The 7,559-nt window shown below is 62.1% G+C and overlaps 2 long non-coding RNA genes across 2 annotated transcripts in view; both read left to right on the plus strand.

The window, feature by feature from the left end:
- Positions 1 to 697, plus strand: part of LOC143404992 (uncharacterized) — a 2,596-nt gene extending 1,899 nt beyond the window's left edge. The window contains exon 2 of the long non-coding RNA XR_013155531.1: positions 405 to 697. This is a non-coding gene — a long non-coding RNA (uncharacterized LOC143404992). The remainder of the gene's footprint in view (positions 1 to 404) is intronic.
- Positions 1 to 3,563, plus strand: part of LOC143404991 (uncharacterized) — a 5,793-nt gene extending 2,230 nt beyond the window's left edge. The window contains exon 2 of the long non-coding RNA XR_013155532.1: positions 3,430 to 3,563. This is a non-coding gene — a long non-coding RNA (uncharacterized LOC143404991). The remainder of the gene's footprint in view (positions 1 to 3,429) is intronic.
- Positions 3,564 to 7,559: the final 3,996 nt, after the last annotated feature.

The following is a 7,559-nucleotide window of genomic DNA, read 5'->3' on the forward strand; positions in this document are numbered from 1 at the left end:
AACCGAGGAGTCCCTCAACAGGTGAGTGGATAAAGACATTGTGGTATGCATACTCAATGGAATATTACTCAGCTCTAAAGAAGAGTGAGATCGTGGCGTTTGTAGTAAATGGTTAGAGTCGGAGAACATCATGCTAAGAGAAATAAGCCAGTCCCACAAAACCAAAGGCCAAATGTTTTCTCTAACATGCGGATGCTAATTCGCAATAAGGCGGGGGACACTAGGGAAGAATAGGTGACCCAGAAAGGGGTCGGCAGGAATGGCGCCTGCCCCTGGCCTGGCGTCACCTCCCTCTGTCCCAGGGGCCCTGCTGGAGGGGATGAGGGGATAGGAAAGACAGTAGAGTGACACAGACCTCATTACCGTATGTGAGTGACTGCAGGACCCATGTGACTCTGCAACAGTGCCCTCAGGAAAGTGAGGAATCCTGTCCCATCTAAGTGTATCAAAGAGCATAAACGCATCTGCTGTCATCACACTACAGGGACACAGCCACCTCAATGTTCACAGCAGCTCAGTTCACAGAGGCCACGCTATGGAACCCACCTAGGGGCCCTTCAACAGGTGAATGGGGAAAAACAGGGTTACAGATGGACAATGGAATACCACTCAGCCTTGAAGAAGAACAAAATGACGGCATTTGCTGGTAAATGGATGGGGCTGGAGAAGATCATGCAAAATAAGCCAATCGCAAAGAGCCAAAGGCCACGTCTTCTCTATACACGGATGTGATTCACAGTGAGAGAGGTGGGGGGATAACAGAAACCACTGGACTAGACGAAGGGAGGGGAGGGGCGCAGGAAAGAGGGTGGAATCAGTGGTCCCAACTTTCCCAGACTGGAATTTGAAAGCAGGACCAGGGCAGCCCCACCCCACACAACCCCCAGAGCGGAGCCAGGTGACACGTCGTGCGAGGATCTGCCGAACGCACCCACCGTCACGTGGAGCTAGAGCGCCAGCCCGGTCCTCTGCTCACCTCTTCTCCCGAGGACCCTGGGGCGGGCACGGAGCAGAAAAGGAGGCAGCTCACACTCACGTCCCCTCAGACCACGCAGGGGGAGGTCGGTGGACACTGTCCCCACCCTCAGGGGCGCCCACTCTGACCAAGGGCATCGCGCACACAGCCCCGCCCCGGGAGGCCGCTGTCCAGCAGGACCAGAGCGCCCGTCCATCAGGCCTGGGCCTCGTCAGCCGCTGAGACTGAGGCCGCAGCCTCCTGAAGTTGAGGCACCGGAGCTGGACGCTGACCAGGAGACCAGGGCCTGGAGCCTGCCTCGAGGCCGTGGGCCAGGTTAGGAGTTTGGACTTAGCAGCTGGACACTGGGGACCGCGGGCCGTTGTAAGCAGGAGGCAGAGAGCCCAGACCTGCTGGGCCACCTGCAGGAGGAGAGGAGGGGCAGGGGCAGGAGAGGGGACGAGCCTCCAGGCGGAGGTGAGGGGCTGGCCAGGCCTGGGGCGCACCCGGAGCCCAGCCGGACGAGGACCCTGGGTGGATGACGTCTGCTCCTTGTGGCCGCCTGGCTGGGCTCAAGGACTCGGGCCCAGGTCCTCCTCTCCAGATGCCAGGGGTCCGCAGGAGTCCTGGAAGCTGGGCAGGGACATCTGCTGCTCCCACCCCAAGGTCGGCTCAGGAGGCCCCTCCCTGGGACTCCTGAGAGGCCCCCGCTGGGAGAGGCTCGGGCATCGGCCCCGGACTGCGTCTCCCACTGGACGGGCGTGTGTCCACTGGCAGCGGGGCCTTCAAAGCGGGCAGCACCGGGCTGGGCGGAGCCCTGAGCCGACCCATCTGGGAGAAAAGCTAATGAGCCCCCGATTTGCATATATGCAAACAAAGCTCCACTGTGGACGGAGCAATTAGCGCTGCCAAATGCCTGGCCGGCCACCAGGACCCGCCCGGTGCCGGGGAGTGGAACTGCTGGGCACAGCGCCCGGCTCCTTCTCAGCGGAGGCCTGGCTGGGAGGACGAGGAAGCCCCAGGTTGGGCCTGAGGCCCCTCAGAGGGCAGGGAGGCCTGGCCAGGAGGAGCCCGGGAAGGGAGGAGGCGGCGGGCGGCGGGCGCTGGGCGGGCCCAGGAGGCTTCCCGCATCGCAGCTTCTCATCTTGATTTTGGGCAGGAGGACAAGGCCAGCTGAGCTCAGGGAGGGCGAGGGGCCCAGCCCAGCTGGTGACACAAAGGGGAGAAGCCAGGGCTGGGAGTCCGAGGCTCGCTTCCAGGCCTGGCTCCACTGCTTGCTGCTGTGGGATAGTGGAAAAGTCAACCGACCTCTCTGGGCCTCGGTATGCTCATTTGTAAAAGAGACACAAAGTGTCCCACGAAGGCTGTGGCGAGGATTCAAGATCCTCAAAGGTAAATGCCAAGGTGTAGAGCAGCCGTTCATTAAATGGGGCCCCTGGCCCAGGGGGTTGGTAGGAGATGAAGAAGCACCTTGCTCCCCTTTGCTCTTCCTCCCTCACCCGCGGTTCTTGGTCTTGCCCATTTGTCATCAGATCTGCTCTCAGTGGCATCAAAGCCACGTCTGCCCAACAGCTTATGAAACAGCTGGTGGAGCTGGCTGAAGGGGTTGGCATCAGCCTCATTTTTACAGATTAGACAGCAGAGGCCCAGAGAGGTGAAGCCACTTGCCTAAAGCCATCCAGCAGGTTGGAGCACAGCAGGGAGTGGCGCCCCCGCGCTCTCAGCCAGAGAATGGGCAGTTCCACTGGGTCTGACTGCGAGTCCTCATCCTGCCGTCCTCCTCGTCCGCATTACAATAAATAGAAACTAAATTTTAAAAGACCCCAAAGCTTTGACTCTCCTGCCCCAGCCTCGTCCTCCCCAGAGACATGACCCTGGGGCCCCGGCTCTCGGCCTCAGCTGGCCATGCACGGCCGGGGCCGCCCTCCACACCTGGAGCTGCGTCCACAGGTCAGCAGGGCACAGCGCCATCCCACAGGCGGAAACCGAGGTCCAGCGCTCCCGTTAGCCAGGCCAGGCCGCACGCCTGCCCGTCGGGGCTGGCCTCCAAACCCAGGGTGGGCCCGGGCCCTTGGTGTAAGTGCCGTGGACTGGATGTGTCCCCAACGCTCGAGCACTGGAAACAGTCCCCAAGCCGTCACACCAATGGTGTCAGGACCCGGGCCTGGGAGGTGATCGGGGAGGCAGGAGGCCATGAGGGTGGCGTGATGGCATCAGTGGCTCTGTAAGAGGAAGAGAGCCGGACCCGATGGCGCAGGCCGGTAACCCCAGCAACCTGGGAGGCTGAGGCAGGAGGATCGCGAGTTCACAGCCAGCCTCAGCAGATTACGAGACCCTGCCTCTAAATAAAAACATAAAGAAGGGCTGGGGGTGTGGCTCGATGGTTAAGCACCCTGGGCTCAACCCTGCTACCAAGAGAGAAAGGAAGAGAAAGAGGAAGGGAGCCGGCCGGCACACTGGCTCTGTTTCCTCAGGTGGCCGATGGCCTCCGCCTCGCCGTGACTCAGCAGGAGCCTCCAGAGATGGCGAGCAGAAGCCAGCACCGTGCTCCTGGACTCTCCAGCCTCCAGAGCCTCAAGCCAAATAAACCTCCCTTCTTTGCCAACGACCCAGTCTCAGGCATTTTGTTACAGCCACAGAACACAGACTAACCACTGAGCCGCACTGCCCGCCAGCGGACGGCCCCACCCGGGCAGCAGCACTTGGGAGAAGGTGAAGATGGAGAGGGAGGCCAGGGCAGCAGGCAGGAGGGGAAGAGGTTCAGGGAGGCCAAGGGCTCACGGGAGAAGAATGGGCGCCATGGCCCCGGAGCCCCGTGACGCTCCAGCACTCCCTGTCCCCAACCTGGCCATTGATGTGGCCCAGGCAGCGGCCCAGGCAGCGGCCCCAGGGCCCCGGGTTCCGAGTCTGAGCCTGCTCCTGCCCCGCCCAGTGACCACACCCTCCCTGTGGACTTGGTCACAAGAGAAGGTCCTACAGAGGCCTAAGCGGGACGGGCATCCGTCCCATGCGCCACAAGTGCCTTTATTGAGATTAAAAATGCCTCTAGTGGGGACGTCCTGGAGGCTCCAGGAAGACAGGGGCTCTGACGAGACGATGTGGGTTGGGGAGCTCCTCCCGGAGAGCCCCCGGGTTCAGCAGTTGAGAACAGATTCTAGCAACAAGCCAGGGCTGAGCACGTGGTCTGGCACACCGTAGGTGCTCAATAAGCGCTCAGGATCTGAACCCTGCCTCTCCCGCAGACTCTCCTTGGGGCTCACTCTCAGGGCCGCAGTTCTTCATCTGTAGAAAGGGGACAGTGACATCCAGGGTCGGGAGGTAACTCAGGGAGCCCTCAGCAGGGGGCCAGCTCATAGTAGGTGCTCAGCTAACAGTGGAGGTGGCGGGGGCCCAACCCTCCACAGCACCTGCGCACCTCCACCCACAAGGAGCCCAGAGGTGTGTGGGGCCCTGTTATGGCCTGGGCCTTAGGAGGTGGGGCCGAGGAGAGGAGGTTTCCTGGCCACCACCAGGTGAGCGCTCTGCTCCCCACGTCCTGCCGCCATGATGTTCCGCCAAAGCAGAGGGAAAGCCAGCCCTGGGCGGAACCCTCTGAAGCCACGGCCCCAGCGACCTCTCCTCCTCTAAGTTGATTTTGTCAGGTATTTCGTTACAGCGTCAGGACGTGAGCACAGCCCCCCGCGGGCAGGACAGACGGCCCACCCCAGAGCCCCCAGCTCAGCGGTCCCCAGCTGCCTCCCTGCTGCTGGGCTTCAGGGTCCCTCCCGTTACACCTGCCTCCAGCCCCGAGCAGGTGGCTCACAGGGGTCTAGTGGCATCGGCCCCAGGGGTGGGCCTGGGCCGGGGGATGGGCAGCAGCCCTCGCCCTGTCGCTGCTCAGCCCGTAGGGACCGATGGGGGTCAACCGCAGGACGGGCCGCGGGCAGAGGAGGGGAGGCAGGTCCTGGGGATTATTCCATTTCCCTGTAACATAAGGACCGACAGCAGCTGATCCCGGGCTCAGAGCCCACCGTCCCTGTTAATCCCAGCTCAGGCCACCGTCACCGTCACCGTCACCGTCACCGAGGGCACCACTCTCTTCAGCCCAACCCTGGGGCGGACGCAGGCGTCCCTGAAGAGGATCCAGCCTCATCACCAGTGGGTGGGGCCCCGGGGCCAGGGCAGAGATGCATCCCCAGGGGCCACCAGACTCAGCCGCCCCCCTTACCCCCTGCCCATCTTGGGCAGGTCACCAGACTTCCCTTGTTTAAAATTTAGAGGCCAAGACGGCAGCAGAGCAGGGGTAGGAGCCGAGCTGGACCGCTGGAAATGGAGCCCAGCCCCGTCCCTGATGAGCTGTGCAGCTTGGGGTCAGCTGCTTAACCTTTCTGTGCCTCCGTTTCCACATGTACAAAAATGGGGGAAGAGTATAATCTAACACATAGAATTTTTAATGCTGATCAAATAAAAATATTTACAAAGCACTTAGAAGTGTGCCCGGTACGCAGAAAGTACGATATAAATATTTGTTAAATAAACACCTGTCTTGCTTACCTCGCGGGGTTGTGGTAGGACCCTCGGCCTGCGATACAGGGGGGTCCTCCCTACGTGGTAGAAGTCCACGCAGATGGACCTCCATTTTCCTGAAGTTGTTTCCCACCGGGGACTTTGCAGTACAGCCCACAAGGGCAGACGTGAGGTTCCCCCGCCAGGTACGAAACCCAGCACGGCCTCGCCAGCCGCAGGACCTGGCACAGCTGTGGCAGGGCCCTGGGGAGCCATGGACAGTTCTAGACAGAGGGCAGAGTGTTTGGAGATGAAATTTGAAAAGATGGGCTGGCGATACCCTCCCCAGAGGTGGGGGCACCTCAGAGCCTCGGTTTCCTCTTCTGTGAGAACGGCTCCTACGTCACGGGGGGCATCAGGGGAAGAGGGGCATGTGAGACACCTGGACCAGGGCCTGACCCCAGGAAGCACCTGACGATGTGACCTTCTCCCCAGCTCCCCAAAAGAAGCCACCTCACTCCCGGAGGGTCTGGGGCCTCACCTCCAACAGGACCTGGCGCACCGGCTCCCTGGGGGTGGTGCCCGGGAGAAGGCGGCCCCCAGGGCCCGGGGGGAACGCAGGCCGCTGACAGCTCTCTGCCTCCAGAGAGGGCTCAGGCGCAGCTGGCTCCGGGGCCTGGTGAGTGGCTGTCCTGAGGCCACACGGCTCCAGCCCCTCCGCCCTCCGCCTTCACGGAGCCGCTAATTTTAGCCAGCCGCGGAGGCAGCCGGAGCTTTTAAGCCCGGGCTGATTTATGCTTTTCCTTAATTGCTCCAAAAAAGTGCGCAGCATCCAGAGGGAGAGGGGACGCGTGTGACTCTATTTAGGTTAAGCATTTAAAGCCAGACCCGCTCTGGCCTGGCAGCTCCGCCGCCCCTCCCCCACCGCTCGCCTGTCTCCCTGTCCCCAGGCCAGAGGCCACCAGGGGAGAGAGCGGAAAGCCAGGGGCACCCCTGGCCACTGGGGCGACTGGGGGGCTGTCAGGGAACCACGGGGGACCACAGGATGAGTGACTGGGTCACTCCCCGGCCTGGAGGAGCGCCCGGGTCATCTCAGGCATCCCTCTGCTGCAGACGGAAGCTGCCCCGGCTCGAGCTATAATACTGACCTTCCCGAAGGTCCTCTCTGAGGCCTCTGCCCAGCAGACACCGACACCCTGCGCTGGCCAGGCCGCGTGCGCCGCGTGGGGCCCTGTGGTCAAGGTCGCAGGCCGCGGGGCTGACGGGGGCCCGGGGGGGCCGGATCTGATCGCGGGGCTGGTTCAGGAGCTGCGACTTCACCGCCGTCCACCTGTCCGGCCCAGCACGGGCCACAGCCTGGACGCAGGCAGTTGCCACCAGAAACCACTGGGCCTGGGGCCACCTCCAGTCCCACTCAGACCCCCACCTGCTCGCCCAGCGCCCCACCTCCCGCTCCTCCTGCTGCAGCTGTGGCCAGCGAGGGGCATGGACGGCCGGCCACGGACACGGCTCCCGGCTTTCACGAAGCAGAAAAACGAGTTGCCCAAGTCACGTGGCGACGTGTGCCCGTCGGGTGTGTGACGGTGATGCCACCGTGGTGCAGGAGCGTGAGGCACTGACACAAGAGACAGGAAGTAGAAGGAAACTCCCGACTTCCTCGCTCCTCTTCCCCCGGCTGGAGGGAGCGGCCACGGGCCCCGGGGACTGTGCAGGACCAACCTATTGGAAGGAGCTGGACCCCTGCGTCTCCACGTGGAGGGGAGTTGGCTGCCTGCAGAGACGGCCTGTCACGGGTCCTTCCTGAGCGAAGGAGGCGTCTACTGAAATCTAGAGACGTCTGTGCCAGGGAAATCCTGGGGTGCTGTTACTACGGCCCCAAGGCCCCCCGAGCGCGTAGAACACATTTTACCAGACACCATTCTACCAGTGAGGGCAGAGGTAGAATCATACCATTTGATTTTTATAACGGCCTATGGCAGTTTTCGCTGAGAAAACAGGCTCAGAGAGGTAAAGTAACTTCCCTGGGGTCACACAGCCGGTAGACGGATCAGGATTTGAACCTGAGTCCAACACCCCTTATCCTTCCCTTGATAAAGACAATCCCCTGCTGGCTGGAGCG

Source organism: Callospermophilus lateralis, chromosome 7, assembly GCF_048772815.1.
Source record: "Callospermophilus lateralis isolate mCalLat2 chromosome 7, mCalLat2.hap1, whole genome shotgun sequence".
In the NCBI taxonomy this organism is placed as follows: domain Eukaryota; kingdom Metazoa; phylum Chordata; class Mammalia; order Rodentia; family Sciuridae; genus Callospermophilus; species Callospermophilus lateralis.